The 24,525-nt window shown below is 47.4% G+C and overlaps 1 pseudogene; it reads right to left on the reverse strand.

Annotated features, from left to right (window-relative positions):
* Nucleotides 1-19,262: 19,262 nt before the first annotated feature.
* Nucleotides 19,263-21,805, reverse strand: LOC123049884 (uncharacterized; annotated as a pseudogene).
* Between the last annotated feature and the right edge of the window lie 2,720 nt (nucleotides 21,806-24,525).

Below are 24,525 nucleotides of genomic sequence, written 5' to 3' on the forward strand. Positions count from 1 at the left end.
CAGTAGCAATATTGTAGTAATTGTAACAGTGGCAACGGTAAAGTAACTAAGCAAAGAGCAACATGTGAAAAGCTCGTAGGCATTGGATCGGTGATGGATAATTATATCGGATGCGGTTCATCATGTAACAAATATAACATAGGGTGACACAGAACTAGCTCCAATTCATCAATGTAATGTAGGCATGTATTCCGAATATAGTCATACATGCTTATGGAAAAGAACTTGCATGACATCTTTTGTCCTACCCTCCCATGGCAGCGGGGTCCTAGTGGAAACTAAGGGATACTAAGGCCTCCTTTTAATAGAGTACCGGACCAAAGCATTAACTCATAGTGAATACATGAACTCCTCAAACTACGGTCATCACCGGAAGTGGTCCTGATTATTGTCACTTCAGGGTTGCCGGATCATAACACATAGTAGGTGACTATTGACTTGCAAGATAGGATCAAGAACTCACATATATTCATGAAAACATAATAGGTTCAGATCTGAAATCATGGCACTCGGGCCCTAGTGGCAAGCATTAAGCATAACAAAGTCATAGCAACATCAATCTCAGAACATAGTTGATACTAGGGATCAAACCCTAACAAAACTAACTCGATTACATGATAAATCTCAACCAACCCATCACCGTCCAACAAGCCTACAATGGAATTACTCACGCACGGCGGTGAGCATCATGAAATTGGTGATGGAGGATGGTTGATGATGACGACGACAACAGATTCCCCTCTCCGGAGCCCCGAACGGACTCCAGATCAGCCGTCCCGAGAGAGATTAGGGCTTGGCGGCGGCTCCGTATCGTAAAACGCGATGAATCCTTCTCTCTGATTTTTTCTCCCCGAACGTGAATATATGGAGTTGGAGTTGAGGTCGGTGGAGCTCTAGGGGGCCCACGAGGCAGGGGGCGCCCCCAGGGGGGCAGGCGCGCCTCCCACCCTCGTGGACAGGGTGTGGGCCCCCTGGCCTTGAATCTTTTGCCAGTATTTTTTATTAATCCCAAAATAATTCTCCGTTGATTTTCAGGTCATTCCGAGAACTTTTATTTCTGCACAAAGATAACACCATGGCAATTCTGCTGAAAACAGCGTCAGTCCGGGTTAGTTCCATTCAAATCATGCAAGTTAGAGTCCAAAACAAGGGCAAAAGTGTTTGGAAAAGTAGATACGACGGAGACGTATCAACACCTTATTGGTTGAACAGGATAGGCCATCTGCCTTTGACTCCTTGAGCTCAAAATAGTCATTAGGATCATATTCTGAATATGAATCTATAGGTCGGGAGCATGTGGGTTTCATTGTATCCACAATGGACCTCAATCCCTTGATGCCAAGTTTACTACCCATTGAACTGTTCCGCAATATTCTTCTGATGTGTGCATTCTTATATTCATAATGATTTCGTACAATATCTCTAAAATATGAAAACACAAATAGTAGTGAGATTATCTTGGTAATGCAGAGGATATTGTAATATAAGAGAGGCTCCCTGTAAACCCTTGTGTGGTATCACTGGATTCTGATGAGAGAGCCCACGTGTGTTGTAATATGGTGAGTAGATTAATATAATTTGGCACAACTACACAAAAAAATAAGCTTCCTGTTGGGGGCCCAAGATGTAAGGATAGTTGGCAGACGATCGGTTCATAATATACCGTATAGATAGTTTATTGCCATACCATGATAACGAGAGCGCAGAGCCAGTAGGCAGATCGTAGTGTAGATAATAGGGGTACACCATAACCACCATAAATAAATCAGGAAAGCGGAACTGGCTGGAAAACATAGGATTTTGCCGCTACTAATATGCAACCTATCGATCACCTATAGGCCAGCTCTATTCATCTGAAGGCGCACAACTGTTACTATCAGTTTAGTCTATCAAAGACCGCGCGGCTCCCACCATTTCCGGGGTATTATGGCAGACGAACTCGAAGTGCGAAATCATATAGCAGAACCGGCACAATAGAGGTGTCGACTGCAGATGTCCCTGCTCCCCTTCCTGACAAGGAACATACTGTGCTTACTAAAGAAGAACAGAAGAGGAAGCATATTCTGCATGTCTGCATGCAAGTCGCGTGACTTTTGTCATTTGGGTCAGTCGACCATTTCAGGCGGTTGGATGAAGATCCTACATCTCCTAAACCTTCTTCTTCCTCGTCTTTGATTCTTCCAATACAGAACACTGCACGGGCCGCCAGCCGAGCCCCACCACCTGTGTTCCTCCGCCACCCCCACCCCCACCCCCGCACCCACCCGCTCGAGTTTTCTTCGTTTGGCGAGGCCCCACCACCGCCACCCACAACCACCGTCCCCACCCGAGCCCCTTCCTTCGCACCGGCAAACTCCGACGAGCTCTCAAAAATCAACTGACCCAATTTTGAAATTTAGTCTACTGTCATTTAACTAGTGTGGAATATAAAAGGGGAAAACCATAAGCATTGCGGGTATAGTGTTGAGCGTGCCATGGCGGATCTGAAGGTGCAAACCGGACAAAGGAAACTTCGCAACCAATGTTTTCTTTCAACTAGCAAGTAAGTGATGGACAAGAAATTAGAGTAAAGCAGTGGCGATCTATTTTCTTGTTGCGATAAATAAGTTGAGCAGATATGAAAGAGTACCGCCTCTGGTGCGGCGCCGTGTATGCATCTGCTGAGAATTTGACGGTGCTGCGGTAGCGATGGCTGTCGGCAGCGTGGAAGCAGATCTAGGAGGGTAGATGGTGGCGGCAGGGCGCGGTGGACAATACGGTCGTAGGAGCGGCGCCCGCAAGGTGGACGATGGCGGGGATGAAGCGAGAGGACGGGATGCAACGATCCCGGTCCGAAGCCGTGGATGAGAGAGGCCGATCTCTTGTAATGGCCAACGGCGTCGGGGTATCAGCTCTGACATGGTGGAGGAGGACGGCGGTGGATGGGGTGGCGGACGAAGGAGGCTGGGGTGGAGAGGGTGTTTTGGCGCCCACAGAGTATGAATGGGGAAATGGAGGGAGAGAGGAACGGGGGAACCATGTCTTCAGGGCACGCTTGTCTCAAATGCGAGGAAATTTACAAACTTAGGCCCCGTTTAATATTTCCTACATCACAACAATATTAGTCGGTTGGGGATAGGACAGTAATCTCGCATACACCGAATATTTGCCGACGAGAGTTTGTTTTTGGCACCCACCGTGTATGAATCAGGGAGGGAGTCGATTTTGGCAGAGGAGACACTGTGTTTTGGCACCCACCGTGTATGAATCTGGGTGAGAGGCGGTTATGTCACGTTTGAGTGAAATTACAAACCTACCCCTATCAAAACCTATAGAAATCGAGCCGATAGTCTTTGCGTGTCAGGGATAGGTAGTAATTTCCATCTCGCAGATTTTGGTTTCGGGCGGTTACTACGACTTTCCCCGCTTCATTCAAATTTTTACAGAGTAAGAGTGCACGTTTACCGTGCCAACTCAATTCGAATCCAGTTTGTATTCTATTTTTGCTCGGGCAGGATCCATTTGCGATTGGAATAAAATTCTATATACATCATTTTTTATATATACTTTCAAAAGCACAACACCCTTTATACATAAATATGGTTTACAAATGGCATGATCTCAGATTCATAAGGCTGTATCCATCTTAATTTGGATTTCCAAATATTTGAAACCACTTTATGTTGAAATCCAATGTATGCATTCCTCGCTAACCGTCTCCAATTAATGTGTGCTTCATGCGTTTTTTTACTTCTCAAACATGTATAATGTGTTTCACACACGCAACATATAGTGTAATCCCGCTTAGACATTAATTGCATAGAAATCATGCATTGTCTCTAATTAAAGAATATATGGATCACTAATATTGATAAACTATATAACATTACACGTGTCCCCAAATTCAAATGAATATGCATGTTTCATACACCAATTTGCCTTATGATATTATCGATGTCGTGATCCCTAGTTTAAATATTTGAATCCCCTTTAATCCAGATATTTGTCTCATATAGCTATCACTCATGCTTATATAGGAGTATCTCTCTAGACCTATATGTGTTCATCGTCTCTCGGGTATCTCTCGTGCTACCTGTATGTCGACAACGATGTTTTATCTTCGCAACACACTGACGGTACTCTCTCCCTCAACCTTCATCACTCTGTCTCTCTCTAAGTATATCTCGCTCCCTGCTATGTGTCTCTAACTATGATTCTCCATGTGAAATATCTTTCTCCCACACAAACACAAACTTCGTCTCCCGGGGTCTCATTTCTCTCTACTATTCCCCTGTGTGCCACTCGCACACCCCCTCTCACACAGAGATGTCTTTCGCTCCTTAGATATGAGAAGCTACGACTCTTCCTCTTAAATATCTCTTTCTCGCACACAAACACAAACTCTGTCTCCCAGGCTCTCATATCTCTACACAATTCTCTTGTATGTCGCTCACACACACTCTCTCTCCCTAGAGATATCTTATGTTCCCTCATCTGTCTCTCTAGATATCACTCTCGTTGTGAAATATCTTTCTCTCTCACAGACACAAAACTCCGTCTCTCGGGATCTCATTTCTCTCTGATATTTGTTTGTATGTGACTCACATGCACACTCTCTCTATCTCTCTCACACCCACACACATAACTCAGCCTTCTGACCCACTCGACTCCTATCTCTAACACACACTAGCTAGCTAGCATCTTTATCTTTCTATTTATATGTTTCTCCATCAACCTTCTTTCTCGCCCTCACTCTTGCTTCCTATCACGCACACTATATATGTTTCTCTCTACATGCAGTCAAGTGCCCTCTTTTTATCTTTCTCTCACACACACATAACTTCACCCTCTGAACCCAGCCGACGGTCATCTCCAACACTCAAACTAGCTGATGTCCCTCTATCTAGCATCTCTATCTCTGTATCTATCTGTAGTTTCTCCGTCAACATTTCTTTCTCGCACGCACTCTTGCTTCCTATCACCCACACTATATATGTCTCTCCATACATGCATTTATAGGTTGATCTCTTTTGCACAATCGTTGTGTCTCGCTCCCTCTGCTCGCCATAGATGCATGCTCCAGCCCACGCCACTATCTCTTAAAGACAAAAACACATGCTCAATTATCGAGCCTTCTTCCCTGCACTCTCACATGCATGCATATTGTCATACCGATCTCTCCCATATCGTTGATCTTATGACTTATGTCTTCTTTCTTTTACCTCGATCATGCTCGCGCGCGCACACACACACACATCCCACGTATACATGTATAACTCTCGCACATGCATGTTCAAGGTCTCCTATGTCCCCATACATAGTTAATTACCCTCAACCCTAATGCCACATCGAATCGTTCTCTTCTTGTGTGCACATAACTTCCGCCTGGATGGGTAGAACACAAACTCACACTTAAGAATCTCCTTATAGCTACCCCCCTCTCTCACTCTTCCCCTATATCCCCGAAACCAATAAGACCATCCCTTCGTTTAATTCCCGCCTACATGCACCATCGATATATAGTAGTCTTCCTCGGTGTCTCTCAAACAAACACGTTCTCTCGATGTCGACACCTCTCATGCGCACATGCCTTCTCTTCCCTCTCTACGGGCCTTTTCTCTCTCGCACCCCCTCATTGGTGGCCCCTGTCATACCCTATGATGAAGCCACACACACTTAAATTACATCCGCCACCGAGGACCCCGCGTCACACACACACGCGCACCCACACCCACCCCCCCACACACACTAAGACTCCATCTCACACACACATGCTCTAGGCGGAGCATTTGTTCCTACCACCCTTCGTCCAACCTTACCTGTATGATAAGCAATCACCTTAATTTACTTGTATAACATGGACAAATTCCACTTTACTTTAGTAGTTAGCAAACTTATCATCTCTACTCTTATAAAAAACGAGTTGGTGATGATGGTGTGACTGCCATCTTATAATATAGACCGTCTGATCTATATCTGACGGATAGAAAGCAAACTATGACAATTTTACAAAATATACCCGCACCTCTCTCCACATTTACAAACAAGGCCTTGCCTCGTTCATCGTCCTTATCTCCCACAACCTCATTGCTGAGCAATTAAAAAAGGAAGTCTCTGGAACAATCTAGCATGGTGGCCACTGCCGCTTGCCGGCGCCGTCCATCCCCATGCCTCCGCCCAGTCCGACCGCCAGTCACCACCAGGCTCCACTCCTCCTCACCTTATCTCTCATCTTTCATTTTTTGATGAAATTGTCGAGATACCAGTTTTCCGATAAAATTCTTGAGATATCATTAGTTTTTACGCATGGGATATTCCTGCATGGGTCAATCACAATAGGTGTTTTGTAAAAAAAATGCATATTGATGTTCCGTGCAATGCACGAGCATCTTGCTAGTAATTATATAACACAAATCACGACCATGAAGTGACATTTTTTACACAACCACGTTAACATGGCCATGTAAATCTCTAGCTAAAGTGTAATACCATTATACTTATATCCCGATGCAAAAGGTTGAGTACTTGTCCGAAGAGTAGATTCGCACACACGCACTCTGTCTCTCAGAATCTCACACACACACCAGTTATGTGACGCCCACTTAAGAAGACACGTATGTTACAATTTGTGCACCCGCGGGTACACGTGATGGTGCGCATTTATTTAAGCCGGACGGTGAACCCAAATAGTAGCTGCATTCATTCCCCTCCCGCCGCCTCTTCTCTGGTCGCCGTAGCCCGGAAGCCATGGCCCGACCAAAGATAACAACATATGCCATACTCTCGCCGGAGCGGCGCTTTAATCTAGAAATTTTAGTGGTCATGCATGCATCTTTTTGTGCTAGCACTCCTATATAAGGGTTGACCGGTCGCTTCCCGTGGATGTGCGCGGGCGGTGGAAGAGGAAGGAGAAGGGAAGCGGGCTGTGGAGTAACGTTTTTTTACCACATTTTCTTAGGAAACTGAGTGCAATAATTGAGTAGTTTTGCAAACTACCAGTACTACACCTGAAACGGTTCAAAACCAATACCACCACCACGCCCGCGTCTGACCGCCCTGGCCAACCCAACCCCCCTCCCTTGCCGGCGCGCGCTTCCCACGTGAAACAGTCAGCGTCGCCATGGAATGTCAGTGCCGCATTAATGCCCGGCCAGAGCGGAGGCGACCTCTCACTGGCGCCGGCTTTCAAGCAACGCGACGGCCGAGAGAGTGCCGCTTCCCGGTGCACGCGACTGCTCTGCGTCGAGGCTGGCCATAGTTTGGATGAGTCTCCATCGTGGGGAGCCACACTAATTGCGATGATATGGACTCCCGTTGCCCACAATTATGGATCATTCCATCTATGAAGAACACGTGGGACTGGAACTACGAGACGGACATGTACCCAGGAGTGGACGTACGAACCTGTGTAATGTAGCGCAGTAAGTGAAGCAGAAAGGCACAAATAGTATAAACATGCATGGCATATAGGCATTTGTCTCTTACTACCACTAAATGTTGTACGTGAAATGCCCGGTGATGTTATGGAGTACGTGCCTAAGTACTCTACTACTACTATATTAATTGGAGGCACATTTAGGTTTTATATTTGTTTACGTGTATGCCCCGAGACCTTTCAACTAGACGTGTCTTTCTCTCCGGATCGCACTTTGTATCGTTCATACCACTAGTACTACTACGTGTGGTCTCCGACCCAGAAGTGGAGACGCTCTACCACGTTGTTCATGTCCCACTCCTTTCGCTGACGTGTGGGACATCCAGCACATGCCGTGTTTGGCACTCCTTCGTCGTAAGAGTTGAAACACTAGCATTCATCAGAAATAAAAAATAAATATAAATCAGCAGTGATACTATACCACGCGGTTTCCTTTCTCCTCGATATTGGAAAGAATACTTCCGTTCGTCGACATGTGGGACGTCGACCATCCTGGTCCACTTGCCATGCCCGCAGAACTCCAAGGGAGAGTCACCCCGGTCGTCGCGCCGCAGTAATTACTAATGAGCCATCAAATCACAGGCCCAACCTTTCCCACTGTGAAGTTGCTCGGACGAAGGAACTATCATGACTTCGTTGAATTCCGCTTCTTGAAGAAAACTACTGTACCATCAGTACTGCTAGCTATAGTAGTTACTCCAGTAAAGGCCTCCTTTGGTTCATCGGATAGGAATTTTATAGGAATATCAAAATGATAGGAAGTGAGATGACATGTATCTCAATTCCTATAGAGAAAGAGATGCCATTTGATGCATAGGATAGGAATTTTTCCATTGAGTCTAGGCTAATGTACTGGTAATTTGCTCTAAAAACTACAGTAGTAACTAGTAGTACTGGTACATGCTCGTAATTAATTAAAAAACGTACGGGTGACACAGACACACGCACTAACTACTAGTACTACTACTTCTCACATGTTGTCCAGACACCGTCGTTCTCCTTCCCGGCTTTGTCGGCGTCACCCCACCGTGCTTGGATCTCTGCCGACCTCTCCGCAGCAGCTCGTGCGTCCTCTTCTTTCTTGCGGCGGCGGGTCTCTCTTTTCTTGAGTGCTTTCTGACTTTTCCGCTCCCTCTGTGCGGCTTTGGCCGCCTCTTGCTCTACCGCCCATTTGGCCTTGGCAGCTTCAAATTCCGCCCACATAGGTGTGAGGTCACGAGCGGCGATGAACTCGGCACGGCGGGATGCCATCGCTTCCCTACCATTATGTGTGCGGTCATGGGCGGCGAGGAACTCGGCGCGGCGGGATGCCATCGCTTCCTTACCGGTTAGTGTGCGGCGCGGTGGCATGAACGACGCTTGGTGACAGCTCTGGGGTGGAGTGGCGAAGAGCTCAAGGACAGAAGACGAAGGAAATTTGGATTCCCCTTCAATCCTGGTCATTTATTACCGAGTAAAATGCATTGGCGGTAATTGAACTTGTCTTGATAGCTCGCTTTGATCATTGTATATGAGATATGGTGATTATACGGTCACTGGCTCAGCGTATAGCTCCGTATTTGTCTGGTTGAACTATCAAACAGTCCACATGCGCCTAATCAGCACGTGTTCTTTATCAATCTATCTATGTGGGCCTACCTGTCAGTGGAGAAAGAAATAAAAACTAAAATTATGCGTATGTGAGGAATCAAACCACGGGCTCGTCGCTGCAATGCACACCCGTCAGCCAAATGAAAATGAAATACTGTGCGTTAAATGCACAAACGGATTTTTTATATTATACGTGATGCACACATTAGCGCACACCGTCCATAGAGGCAAGTAGCATGTACGCGTGCAGACAGACAGACACTCACGCTCACGCTCACGCTGTCAAACCATGCTAATGCATGCACGTCGCCCTCTCAATCAAAGTCCTGCTCATGGCGCAACGCAAACGGCGAGCCCGTCACCTGCGCGCCCCGGCGGTGCGTGACATTACTGTTTATAGACGTTTGCTGGAGGCCTCCGCGAACACCGAGCATGTATTCACCTAGCTCAACACCAACGGTCATACTCGTGACTCGGCGCCTTGCTCATGTATATCGTCCATCACGACGTCAATCTATAAAACAGCCTAGATAGAGAGGGTACTATAGTACGGAGTATGTACTATCGTGAGCAACCGATCATAGTGCCACTGCACACGAGTGTGTGTCTGATCGATTCGTCCATTATTCGTTAGTTATGCATGGTTGTGTGGTGTCTAATGGTGGTCGTCGAAGGCTAGCTAGCAACAAGAGCAGTTGCATGGACGCCTGGTTGTCAATACATGCCGCATACGCTTCAAAGGCTCGTCATCCATGAGTTCACATTTTACCACCACGCCAGCGCCTGACCGCCCTGGCCTACCGAAACCCCTTCCATCGCTAGCGCGCGCTTCCCGCCTGAAACGGTCACCGTCTCTCCAGAACGTCAATGCCGCATTCACCGGACTTAACTGCAGGTGCGGTTGGTGTGTCATTGACATGCGGGCCAGATGCCCGTTGGGTCCACATGTTAGTGATCCAACGCACCTGCGGTTAAGTCACTGAAGCAGCGTCCGCATTCACACCCGACGCGACCTCTCACTGGCGCCGGCATTGCAGCAGCGTGACGGTCGAGAGAGCGCCACCCACGCGGCATCCCGGTGCAAGGACTGTTCCGCGTTAATGACTCCACGGCTATCCTTCCGCCCGCCGCCCACATTAATGACACACGGTTGCCGACGAACCCACTCCCGTGCCAGCCGTCTATCCGTCTGCCGCGGCTCATTGCCATTCGCCTGCTACATTAACTTGAGCCCCAGCTCCCAGCCATAGCCAAAGACCCACACTCATTCTCCTCCGGTCCCTTCCTTCTGTCGACACCACTCCAACCATGGCCTCCTGGCGCTCCAAAGCTCTCTTGGACGTACCGTCGCAGGAGCAAACGAAGGACATCGGCGGCTCTGCTCCAGGTCCGCTCCAAAGCTCTCTTGGACGTACTGTCACAGGAGCAGACGAAGGAGATCGCCGGCTCCCCCCCCGGTCGCCCTCCGCCACCATGACTACAAAGTCGGTGTGCGTGCGCGGGCGCAGCCGGCAGCGAGGAAGTGTAGTACACGGTAGGTCGCCGTTGTTCTGGTCCCAGGAAGGCCCCCGCTCCTCCACTCAGTCGACACCAAGCTTGGTGGGATAAACATCGGCGGCCGATTAGCAGCTTGACGGCGATGTGAAGGCGGAAAGCTTCAGAACCTTGTGCTCCGGAGGAGGAGGTTATCGAGGTGGATGAGGAGGAGGCAAAGACAATGGCCGGCTTTCTCGGGTTCATGGCCGAACATGGTGGTCGGGCACCGGTGATTGTTTAGATTAGGTTTACAATAGGTTTTAGTATGGTTTGCGCGAAATATGTAATGAATTTCATCCAGTTTATAGGAAAAGTTTTCGAAATGTAATGAATTTCATCCAGTTAATTTGAAATTTACTTTGTTTGCACGAATTTCGTCCGGTTAGTTCATATAGTTGTTGAAAGGTATGCGGGCAGCATTGGGTGGCATCCATCAGTGTCATCGGACAGATGCTGGTGTAAATTTGAGGGCCAGTGCTGTAGATGCCCTAACTATCATGCTATAATCGCTAACACTGCTCCATTATTTCGTAGGGAACAGTTATCCCTCGATCAAAATCAGATCCGCCGTGTTTCGCACTCCTCCCACATAAGAGTGTAGACTCTTTCTTACATAAAAATGGAGCAAGTGGACGGCACTGTAGCACGTCATATCACTCAAACTAGCCCGCCTAACGCCCGGGAAAGCACCACCCTCATCATTTTGTTCTGGATTTCTATGATCGATCGCACGAAAATGTTACGCTTTGCAAGTTCAAAAGGAAAAGGCGGCACACTTATGACTCGTACGCGTCGCACCCCCGTTAGTCCGGCTCGCACACCGCTCACCAGAGGGGACACGCGTTGTCTTGCATTTTCACTGACATGTGGGACTGCAATTGAATAAACCGTCGATAGCTGAAATCTAATTGCTCGGCAGGCATCAGCTGAGAAGAGAGAGACGGGGGAGGGAGAAGAGATCGCCCACCCGCCGCACACGGACTCTAAGAAATATATATGGTGATAATGTGAGGTGGGCCATGCGGGAGTCCGGACCGCTTCCAAGCCCGCTTCTGACCGCCCTGGCCCACCAGAACCCCCCCCCACCCCACCACCTCCCCGCGCGTGCTCCCCCCTGAGACGCCACCTGCCCGCATTCATAGCAAGTAGTACCAGTAAAATTCTGGGCTATAAGGGCATGTACAATATTAATGGTTGATAAGATAGTCTTATCATAAGTCTGGCATGTAATTTAGAGATGACAAAAAAACATGTGTACAATGGATCATCTCTTAGCCTTATCTTCAATAACTAGTTATTCCTAAAAACATGGTGAAACATATTGTGCTAAGAGATCATCTCTTGTCTTCTCTTAAATAAGAGAAGACAAGCCTTTTCTTATGATTTCTCTTTCCTCCACCTCATCATTCATCCTATGTGGCATCCCTACAATAGAACCATCGTACATGCCCTAAGCTCGCTTATGTGGAGGAGAGAGAGGCATTGACAAAGTCAAGGAGTGGGATCTGCAGGAGCCCATCTCCACACATGCTCCTAGGTATAAAAAACTAATTCTATATAAAAGAGGCATAAAAAACAACTGTGTCTAAAAAAAGAAAAGTAAACAACTTTTGAGAGGAAATAGATAGAGAGAAAGTGAGAAAAAGTTGTAACCTTATAGCCAACCTTATAGTCAACCCTATGGTAGTATTACATGAGGAAGGAGGGAGTGGTGCACATACCAAGTTCAATGGGCTGCCGTGTTTCACACTCCTCCGTCATAACAGTGGAGACAATAGCTTTCATAAAAAATAAACAATGAATACTCGTTGCTCGTCCACTATATCGGAAAGAATACTTTCATTCGCCGACATGTGGGACGTCGACCATCCTGGTCCACCTGCCATGCACAAAATTATCCTGGTCCACTCCGGTCGTAGCGCAGGCCCAACCTTCCCACTGTAAGTTGGTCGGACGAAGGAACCATCATGACTTCGTTGAATTCCGCTTCTTCAAGAAAACTTACTGTACCCGCAGTACTGCTACCACACGCGAAGACTGGACAGCACTGTACCACGTCATATCAATGAAACCCACTAGGCCAAACTAGCCCGCCTAGGATTTGTACTCCCTCCGTTTCAAAGTTAGTAGTACAAAGTTGAGTCATCTATTTTGGAATGGAGGGAGTACGTCTTTGTACTGCTATGATTTTGTGTTGTACGTCTATGTACTTTTGCTACGATTTTCCTACCCTATGAACCAAATGAGGCCTGAATGTATCCGTGTCGACCATTGTCTGATCGATCGCTAAGCCTACAATTTTAGGAGCTTGGGCTATTGGCCGATCAACGACGGATCAGTATAAGCGTACCACGAGCTCATCAGCCCCAACGTTTCTCTTCGGTGAGTGTTTTGCAAGTACTATAGCTCGCACAGTAGCTAGCCTACTAACACCAAGAATCATCAAACAATCCCTGCTGATATGATAAACAGTTCAAACTTACATCTAAGCATGCCATATATTACATCAAAAGCTGGTGAGGATACATCTGTTTCCACAACTCGGAGACGGTTCGCATGATTCACTATGAAACAAAAGTAGCAAGTACCGCCCACACAAGACAGTGCAATAGCCCTAAGATGGTTTGATAACACGCATTGTTTTGGTAATTAAACACAATGCAAACTACCCTGAATGATTAGCGCGACCAACTATTTCTTGTCATCGATCTCTCGGGCAATGAGCACAGCATGGACAGCGGCATGGGAATCAATCTCTGGGGCGATGTCCACCACGACATCGGAATCGATCTCTGGGGCGATGTCCACAGGATGGACAGCGGCATCGGAATCGATCTCCGGGGCGATGTCAATAGGACGGACCGCGAGATCGAAAACGATCTCTGGGGCGTTGTCCACAGGACGGGCCACGACATCGGAATCATCAAGGACGTCCACCGACACCTGCACAACCCTAACATATTAGCAAGCACATTGCAAATAATCAAAAACCACAACCATGGTAAGCCATTATTTTTTACCTTATGCAGCTCACCGGGGGATCCCATCCCTCCGGGGGCCATCTCCTCGTCCTCGATGGGGGCCATCACCTTGCCAGGGAATACTGCTTCTCAACGGCGACTATCTCCTCAAACTCGGCCTTGAGCCTCGCACAGGTGGCGATTAGAGTTTCTGGGGTAGGCACAGTGGGGCCCTTGTTGTTCTTCCAACTTTCTTTGAGGAGTTCGTCCGCCAACGTCGTCAACTCTTTGGCCAGTGCTTGTTTCTTGGAGTTCTTTGTCTCCATGGGTTGGCCCGCCAACATGGTCCACTCGTTGGTCAGTGCTCGCTTCCTGGAGAGGGCTATCTCCAGTGGGTTGTCCGCCAGCAACTCTTTGCCTAGTGCTCCAGGATCCATCAATGAACTGACAAACAAAAAGCAATCAAAAGGCAACCACAATCGCAATGAAAACGGGAAAAGAATAGGCTGTGAGAATCGGTCGATGCTTCGTAAAAAGAAGATTCTTGGAATGAAAATATAGTAGCATCACTGATTTGCCCACCTGTCCTTCGTCGGTACAGAAGAAAAATGGCAGAAGTGAGTAGCCTGGAGTGAGGTTTTCTTCAAGAAAGGGGAGAAAGGGCTTCAACGAGCGTTCCAGTGAAATGATGGTTGCTTCGTCCAGTCCAACTTCGAGGCCACTTTACCACTGCTGGTAAAGGTGTGGGTTTTGTGATATGATGGGTCATGACGGCCACACGGGGGTGACCGGTGAGTCTCGACTATAGCACCTCGCTGTGATTTGGTGGATGGCACGCGGGCCCAGATGCTTTGTGATATGCTTTGATGTTTGGTAGGGTGTATGAAGGGTGCATGAGTCCACACTAGCTTAACACAAAAACACTAGGAGCATGCATGAGAAGAGCATGCATGAAGAGGGGTGCTGGGATGAGCATGCACGAAGAGGGAACAACTATGCTGAGATGAGAATGCAACCAAGCACACTGTAACACCACTTGGAATAAGCGCGTAGCTATCTCAAAAAACAATCAGCAACTCAAAAAACGGCGACGGGGCACGTACACAATTTTAAACGATTGTTTTGATGGAGTGAAAAAGGAAAACTACCCCACTACGTATATATAGGCCGGAGCCTCCGCACTTGCTTGCTAGGGTTGCTCTATTCACACACTCTCATCCTCTCCAGATCTAAACAAGATAGTGGTGGTAAGACTGTGTTGCTCCCTTCAAAAAACACTGTCTTTCTATCCTCACCGCTGGTTACAGATCCGGACGTATCCCCCTCCGCCGGTGAAGGGGAGGAGGGGCAGCATTTAGGCCATCGTCGACAGCGAGGGAGGAGACCCACTGCCGGCCGCACTGTTACCTCTGGCAGAGCGCCGGCGCGGGAGGTCCTCCGAACCCTTCGTCGTTGCCCTAGTGTGGGGAGATCCGGCCTCCCGCCGCCCACCTATCCACATCCCGACGACCTTCAGATATATCTTCCTTTGAAACCACCCTAGCTCTACTTTCCCAGCTCTCTACGTCGTTGCATGTGCATCATTTTCTACCTCTCAACCCCTCTCGATCGGATGGTCAAATGACACATTTTTTCTTCTATTGTTAGAGGTAAAGCTACTTCATGGAGTCGAATCTTGTACTTGGTTTAAATAAGAAATAAAGTGGGGGTGGGGGAATTTAGTATGTACATCGGACTTGGTACAAACAGGAAGGATAGGGGGTGAAAGTAGTACGGACTGGTCATCCAACCGGTCTCTTGGTCGAAAAGGGAAATATAGGGGAATCGTTGTACACAGTGGTATGACCAGGACTAGATTTGCTATCCATACATAAGATGGCTACATGCATCATTATGATGCAGAGGCCGGGGGCAAGCCTCCATTTCCAAAAAACACATAGGAGTAGGTGGCTAGAGTGAACAAAAATGGGACCAACCCAGATATGTTTCTTGGATGTTTGTTTCTCAGGGCAACAAACTCTGAATCACCACTTTATGCCCCGGTTTAGGTACATGGTGCTGGACTGCTGGTGCACCCACTGTCCCATGCCCTTATACCAAATATTTAGTTGTTCTTAATCTAATGCCCCTGGTAAAATGAAGCCATGCCACTATTATAAGCCATGACAAGTTTAGCCAAATGTTTTTGCCTGTAATTGTTTGAGACTCTGACTGTTTCCTGTGTAGCTATTTGTGCAAACACTTCTTAAAAGAAGTGACTTTTGTGCTGTTTAACTGGAATGTCAGAATGGAACAGTTGGTTCATTTCGGTGGAACTGCACAAAGGGAGATCTATGTTCCAATCCTCATCATCCATATTGGCACCATAACCTTCCTTTAGGTTAGAATGATATTTAATGCATGTGTTCATCTCTATTTTGCGACTGCCATGAGAAAATAATGCCATTGTTTACTAGTACACTTGTACTCCCTCACTGACAAAACCAATTCTGAAATAGAAGGCCAATCATGTACTTGGTTTCACCAACTGGTGAGGAGAAAAAGAAATAGAGCATGAAGAGGAAGAAGAAGAAGAATAAACAGTGCCAAGGTGATATTGCTGAAGCCGAGGCCTCAATCGAGGCCATTCAAGGGCTCCGGCAACGTCTACCTTACATGTGAGACGATCCGCCAGGGAGCCCTTCCACTTCTGCGTATTGTCCATGATGAATTTGATGCTACTGTTAGAGAAATATGCTAATGTCTTTCTATCCTTTCTCACTAAGCTAATGAAGGTTTCACCTTGTTCCTACTTGTGCAAACAGGGATCATGTTGTGCCAATCATACATTTTAGTGGAACTACACAAGACAATACAATGAACTGTATCCCAGCCAGTGCTTTAACTCTGCTGGAAGTTCTTGATAATCTTTTGATATAATCTCAGCACTGGTAAACAGGAGTGATTTCAACCATACATTTGAAGTGCACAACAATATATACTATTGAGTGATTCCAGTGAGTGCTTTATCATCTCTTCTGGGACTACATGAATAAGCTTTTTTGCTCAGGTTGGTACCGGCCTAAGGCCTTCATCCATATTAGTTTGCTGTCATCTCTATTTGTAGCGTGCTACTGTCATGAGAAACTCCTTTATCTTTGCACGTTAAAGTTTTGCAACCTATGATACATGGCAATGCTTTGAGTGTTGAGCTAATTGGCACTGATTAAATAAACTAATACCTCTCTTTAAGCAAGACTAATATGTTGCTAACTTTACCCATTAAGATAATGAGGGTGCTTCTATTTGTTAGTGTATGTTTCATCAACTAGTCCCACTATTACAGTAATCTCACTCTCTCAATATATGTGCCAACAGGGATGCTCGATTTTGGTGGAACTGCACAAAAACTTTGGGTGCTTCATTGCCTCGATAGCTTCCTTCCTTTCCTGTCACTCGCTAATCTAGGCTTGCTTCATTCCTTTGCTGTCAGTCGCTTGGCTTATCTCGGCTTCCAGTCAAAGGAAATAGTAGTTGATATGCTACCTCACACAGGTTGGTACTGGTCTTTATCCTGATTTTTGTGCTTGTCATATGTATTGGTAATTTGGTATTGTGCTACTGTTTGCCGATTTCATTAAGGAGTAACTTGGATCCTGAACTTGCAGGCAAATCATTACATTGGGTGATTTCAGTAGAACTGCACAAAAAGATCAGATGGACAGGTACTTATGCTGCTGCTATGTATTCCAAAGTTCACTCAGACAAGCATCGATGTTGACAAGAAAAAGTGCCTATATTCATTCGAGTATCAACCGGCATCAACCAGTTGTCAAACTCCAAGTATTAAGAGTGTGAACGCCAAAATATTGCTTGGTGCATAGCCCAGAAAAACACAGTCCAGTCTTTCGTCCCAACTTGTGCCTTTTGGTTATCGGCACATATGGTAGCGAACTGTATGGCATGTAGTCTAAAGATTCCAGACAAGTTGGTTGACGCGTATATTCATCTGGCACTTAATCAGTCTGCACGCCAGGGATGCTCCATTTCAGTTGAACTGCACAAAAAATTTGGGTGGTTCGTTTTCTCAACCGCCTCCTTTCTTGTCTGCAATGTAGAATTTTGGCGAGCTACAGGACCAAGATGAGCCAGTAAACTAGTTGGATGAAAGTAGTGGCCAAGTTGCTCAAACCTCCCTCGGCACGAGGCCACTATTTGAGGATAAACCTACAAGCAAAGCTCAGATTGTCTGTGTTGCCTCTTATGTACTCGAAAGTTTACTCGTACAAGCATTAATTTTAGCAAGAAGTACCTCCGACTGAACACCATTTACCAGTCTGTACCCTAGGTAATTAAAGTTTGTCCATGGATGATATTGGTTGTGATCTCAATCATTTGGTTGCATAAACATACTGAACATGTGTATATCTGAATCTTTTTGTGAATTACCTATGAATATTGTCGTGTGATCTATCAATCATTTGGATGCATAGACATGCTGAACTTGTGTATATATGAATCTTTTGAGTTGTTGATTGTGAATGTTGGCTATGAATATGAGCGTGTCCTATGAACCTGAGTTTGATACGAATGTTTACCTGTTGTACTTGGGTGTGAACTTGTTAGTATGTCTACAGTGGGATTTGTGACGTGTGGGTGTCAACGGCACACCTTCTTCCCGAGAAGAATTGCACATGCTTTGTTAGGGTAGCAACGGCGCATCACCTCTTTTTAATTTTTTTGCTCTGTCTTCCCCCCTCCCCCGCTCAACCCCTGCCGTAATGTTTTCGGCCTCAAAACAAGCATAGTACTGCGTTGTTTTTGGGGCTTGATGAAAAATCGAGTGCTGGTTTCTGTAGGTTGGCCCGCCCAGCAAATGGGCTGCTGCACCACGGACTGGGTGGCTAAAAATACAAGTTGTATGGCGCAGAGGCAAGTAAAAAAACACCATCGAGAGCCATCCACTGAAGAAGAAAATCGCGTCTCATGTGCTTCCTCAGTCGGGCCGCCGGCCCCCTATTTAATCCAGTTCGCTCGGGGATCTAGCTTACTATCATTTTTTTTCCAGAGGGCGAACAAGTATCAGCTAGGCCTAGGTATGCGTAGCCCACGAAATACGGAGACAGTGGTTTCAACTTATTTTTTTAGGTCCATACCGGCCTATGGGCCTCCCAGCGTAGGTTTTACTTTTTCTTAAAGATCAGCAGCCCAATGTATTTTCTTAATAAAACGCAGATCTCTGTTCTATTTATCTATATATAAGAATAATAATGCTGTGTCCAATTTATGTTTTCCCTTCTAACCACATTATATATATTTATATTATTACTAGCTGAATGCCCGTGCGTTGCCACGGATCAACAAAAAATATATAATCAAATAGTTGTTCTAAGTAAAATGTGCGTCAAAATGACAAGACATGATTTCAATTCTAACAAATCGATGTCTCTCCCACGTCTTTCTTCCTAGGATATCATTGTATCTCTTTAACCTATCCCCCCTTACATCATTTCTTTCTCCTTAATTACCCTTCCTTTCCCTTCACCTTTTTTCACACTGCCGTGAGCAAGCCCCTCTTCAAACTCTTGTATTTTCATTGATGATACTATCAACAAAATATTATTTTGATCTCTTTTTTGGTGGTCAATTAGTTGAATGGAAACTTAAGAAGTACCTCACAACTAACTGGAAAGAAACATGAACTCCGATGAGTATAAAAACAAAATAACAAAAAAATTCTGAAAAAAATAGACTCCCATTTTACAGCATATACCATTCCCAAACCCAAAGAAAAAGACCTGCAAACGACGTATATTTAATTCAAAACAACTGACCTTTAGGTCACTCTCATTAAAAGTTATTTATGTATCCGCCAAATGACTGGGAGGAGCATTTTCTGTTAAAGCACTTCTCTGTGCAGGGGCAGCTTGAGTTCAAGGTTGTCCTCTTCCTCCTTAAAAGGAACTCCTGACCTCCTTGAGAATAGAAAGAAGCTCTACGTGCACCTTGCCTTCATCATGGTCAAATACAAACTAATAATTTAGAGCCATGATGTCTGCAATAGTTAGTTTAATCTCTTACAGCCCAAAAATCATATGAATTGATCACCTTAAAGTTCCAAGATTACCTTGAGCCTTAGATATTCTTTCTGATTTTGTATAGTTGCATGTCAAAGCTCCAAGCATGCCTGCAAATTGAGAGCGATGTGATAAGTTATGACTGACAGGAACAGTAAGTAGCACAACCAACACGAAAACTACGACGACATACTACCATCACACGAAATATGTATGTGTGTGTGTGTGTGCGCGCGCGCGCACTATTTAGGTTCTCAACACTATCTCTCATGCTCTTCCTGTTTCGTTTCTCCTATCCAAGTGTCTCATGGCCAATCTAACAAAAAAATCAGCTTCCCACATAGATGTGGCCTTGATCAGTGACCCGCGGAAGCGGAGATCAACCTTCAGGAAGTACTTGTCAAGCTCACCAAATGCCGGCTCACCGCAGAAGTAATTCTGCACACATGAAGACTTCAGAAACAAAAATTAATGTCTTAAAAAATTAAAAGAAGCTACACATATAAAAGTGTAAAAAGGTATAATTGGGGACAAAATTGTGGAATAGCTCTGACGAATGCATAAAAGGCAGTACAGTACCAAAATAAATTAGTCTATGTGGCACTTTGATTATCAGAGAAGTTTACATGCTCTTAATGTACCCTTGAAGAGCATAATCAAATCCTGAGAAAAATAAAATTATTATCAGTATAAGGAACATACAAGATGTCTAGAAAGCAAATAGCAATGGCCATTTTGACAGGAATCAAAATATGACACATTATTTAGAAAAAAGAGTTATAAATTCAATGTGCAGGCAACATGATACTAATTTATACACACGCACTTGTCATGCCATCAGCAGGAACAATTTGAAAAAAAAAGGTAATCAATATTGGTATACATATACTTGTCTTGGACACAAACCGAAACCTACATGCAGCTGAAATCATGCATCAAACCTGCACGTACAAAATACATCTAAGCTGATCTTGCCACTTCCTCATGGAGAGGGCAGCAATGCCGGCTGAAAGAATAACCACGACAATGGCAACACCTGCTGCTGCTGCAGGCTTTGAGATTCTGTCCAGGTAGCCTGGCGATCGACACGCTCGAATCCGACTCAAGACCAAGATACGGCTCCTGGCCCTCCTTGCCACTGCCGTGATTGTTCTCGGGCTCACCACTCTCAACATCCTGTTCACGCTGCTCAGCAGGTTGAGATGGGGTGTCCAAATCCTCACTGATCTCTTCGCCATTGCTGCTACCTGGAGCTGCTTCTGATGCTCCAACATCAAGCTCATCTACTGCCTTGGAGTAGTCTGATGCATCAGATTCTTCTACCACTGCAGCAACACCCTCTGATTCTGCAATCAAGCCAGCATTGCTTGCTTCAGAAACTGCATCCTGGATATTCAACTGCTCCTCCAAGGCACCGGCACTACCAGGAGTTTCTTCTGACATTACAACATCAAGCTCATCTACTACCATGTCGTAGTAGGCTGATGCATCAGATTTTTCTCCCACTCCAGCATCATCAACTGGTTCTTCTTCCACCACAACATCACCTTCCGGCTCTGCAGCAGCACGCACACGGAGGCAGCAGACATGAACAGAACGAAAGCAAGGGGAAGCAGGAACCTCAACGCGGATCCCTTCTTCGCTGGAGCTCGCACCCCAAGCTCCGGCTCCGGTGTCAGTGCACGAGCTCGCGGAGGAGTCGCCCTAGGCTCCGGTGTAGAGACGCGAGCCGGCTCTGGCTTCACCGCAGCAACCTCCGATGACAGCAGAGGGGGCCGCGGCGAACCGCCACGGGCTCTGGCGCCAGGACGGAAGCCTCAGGGGCCTCATATGGAGCGGCGAGAGCTGACTGCTCCCCTGGCAGGTGATTTTGTTGTGGTTGCTCTTGTTCCTCCTCCGTACGTGAGGTCGTCCTCCGTGGTGGCAGTGGCGTCGGTTTCGTCGCTGCTCTCGGAGGCGGAGGCGAAGCCGTCCTCGAGGCGCCTGACACCAGCGCCTAGGGGGTCGGGCTTGTAATGGAGGAACCGCGGCCTCGGCGAGGTGTAGTTGGTCTTGGGGTTGTACAGGGCCGCCCGGGACGGCTCCGCGTCCACCGATCGGGCGCCGCGTGCTGGTGGTTCACGCCCACGCACACGGGATCCTCCATCCCCGAATTTCTCAAAGACGGCCGCGAAGGCGCCAAGCAGGAGGGGGTCGTCGGCACTGAGGTCGGGCTTCTCCGGCGCGTACTCCACCTCCACCTGCAATAAGCCATGGCGTTAGGACTGAGGAGCGGATTACAGGGAGGCGGAACCGGAGCTCGCCGGGGGTGGGGGTCGGGTTCAGGGCGGGCGCTCTCCTCGCAGGCCCCGCCAGCGCCGGCATTGGCGCCCGCAGCCCTGCTCTTCCTGTCCCTACGGCAGCGTCGACGGCGGGGTGGCCGCGTCCGGTGTCCCCGCGGCTTGGGGCTCGCCGCATCCGCCGCGGCAGCGACGGCGGTGAGGGTTGGCGGTGGGCATGATCGTCATCAGCAGAAGCGAGCGAGGCGACCCCCTCCTCCTCGGCGCCTCCGCTGCGCTCCTTCCTCTCTGTGTCCGCGACGATTTTTGGCAGGAGAGAGACGAGATCGGGAGCGAGGGGTTGGGGAGAGGTGGGGGCGGGACGTGTTTGTGGGCGGCAGTTTATTCTTTTTTCTAGCGACGATGGGGTGGGAGCGTGGGCTGATTTTCCGGGTTTCTAGTGCGTGCGGGATCGAGCGATTTTTTTACCGCGTGCCGATGGGGTGGGGGTGCCGGAGGTCGAACCATCACAACGTTCAGTCTCCCTTTAATAGTAGAGACTATTATTGTATATTTTATGGGAAACGTTTCCAGCCGGGGCACCGGCCGAACCGTTACGCCGGCTCACGCAAGCCGCGAGATGGTTCGCAATCATGCGGCCAGAAACAGCTCACCCCTTTCCTTATCTGCAACACATCTCCTTCTTCCTTCTCCATCGCTCGCCTCCTCCGCCATAGCACCAGGCAACTCCGAGCATTCCTCCCTTCACACCCCACAGCTGCACCTCCTCCATGGGGAGTGCTGCTCCCATGCGCCATGGCCTGCGAGCTCAAGGTCAGGGCGGCCATGGCTTACGAGCTCGGGGCGGACTGCGACTGGGGCTCCAACAAGCTACTATGGACTGTATCGGGGTGCCGCGACGGAGGTGCTGGGACCGCGCCGGGGGAACCAGTCGACTGCCCGCTACGGCTGAGCTTCAACCAGCGACGGCTGGAGGTGGAAGAAGATGACAAAACGCTGCAGTTTTGCTACATGCTTTAACCGGCATAGATTTTTGCTACAAGCGGCATAGCATTTTGCTACGACCGGCGTCACGTTTTGCTACAACACATAACTTTTCTCTGGTTGCAATGTCAGGTTGGAGCTTTCTTTCTTAACGATTGAAACTTTTTCATACACGGTTGAAGCTTTTTCCGTCCACGGTTGAAGCTTTTGTGTAAACGATTGAAACTTTTTTTGTTTTGAGCAGCCCTTGGTTAAAGCTCTCTCTATCATCTGGTTGAAACTTTTTTCATCTAAGGTTGAAGCATTTTGCGTCAGCGGTTGTATCTCCTCGTGAATCGCAGTGCCAGTTGAAGCTTTTTCATCTAGGGCTTGAAGCTTTTCCATCCAGGGGTTGAAGCTTTTTTAACAACGTTTGCAACACAGAGGGTGTGCGATGGTTCAAGCCTTGCCTCGGTTCAGACGTGAGCTCGTCTTCGAGGGCGCGCGTCCGGTGATCTTCGCCGCCGCAGCTCCGACCGTCGCAGCGGAGTTGCGACCATCGCCGGGGGAGCTGCAACCGGCGCACACGCTGCTGCATGCGCCGAGCCAGCATGAAACACAGGTGGCCACCGGCGGCGAGGGCGGCAACTGGCGGCGAGGGCGGCAACCGGTGGCGAGGGCGGTGACCGGCGCCGGGGGCGGCCAAGCCCGGTGGTGCTTCGAGTCTGGGTGCCTCGCTCATCCATGGCGGCTAGATGTGTACACCAGCGGAGGAAGAGATGAAGTTGCGTTTGACTTTGGTGAGGATTAGATCTAACGGTTAATAGAGAGGTAAATCGGGCGGCTACGGTGCGACCGGCCGAATCGTTCGGCCGGCGCACCGGCGCAGATCACTGCCCATATTTTATAGAGACTTATATATACATTATAAAAACATTCCGCATGTTACTAACTTATAAAAGTAAATGTTTAACAGAAGTTGGCAAAGAAAATCCTGGTTGTTTTTTACTCACAGGTAGGAAAATCCTGGTGATTGCATACAAAAGCTTGCGAAGATTTGAAGGACCAATGTAATAATAACACGCACATTTTTATTTTGAGCAATAACTCGCTAATTTGTTAATTATATATATATATATAATGTGTCGCAACGGTTTATTTTGTGATATTAATTGCTCCTTCTAACCTAACATTATATATAGAAGGAGCCCAGCTAACTCGTGTATTTCAAGAAACTGCAAATGGGCTGGGATTTCTTAGAAAATATTAAATGGGCCGCATTGACGCGAAATTATTGGTTCACCCAGCCCAGCAAATGGACTGTACATTCTAGAAAATATGGGTTAAATATATGCCACATTTTTGCAGGATGTCATGTGGGACAATAGGTCGAAGCCTACCCAGGACATTGTCAATTTGGTCAACAAATGATTATGACACCCACAACCATTGGATTTATATCCAACGGCCCACATGCACCTTCAATCTCTCATCGTCTTCCTCCAGCGTCACCAGGGCCTGGTCCGGCCTCCGGCGGCTAGCGGCTCTACTTAGCACGCATAGCTGCGAAGCGCTACCCCACCGTCGGCCAAGCTATCCCTCCACCCCTCCACACCTCCTATTATACTCCACCGACTGTAGCCCCACGCCGCACCAGAACCAGTTATAACCACTAGTAGAAAAAGAGGCTTCCATACGCCCCCATTAGTCCCAAAAATAATCGAACC

Source organism: Triticum aestivum, chromosome 2D, assembly GCF_018294505.1.
Source record: "Triticum aestivum cultivar Chinese Spring chromosome 2D, IWGSC CS RefSeq v2.1, whole genome shotgun sequence".
Taxonomy (NCBI): Eukaryota; Viridiplantae; Streptophyta; class Magnoliopsida; order Poales; family Poaceae; genus Triticum; species Triticum aestivum.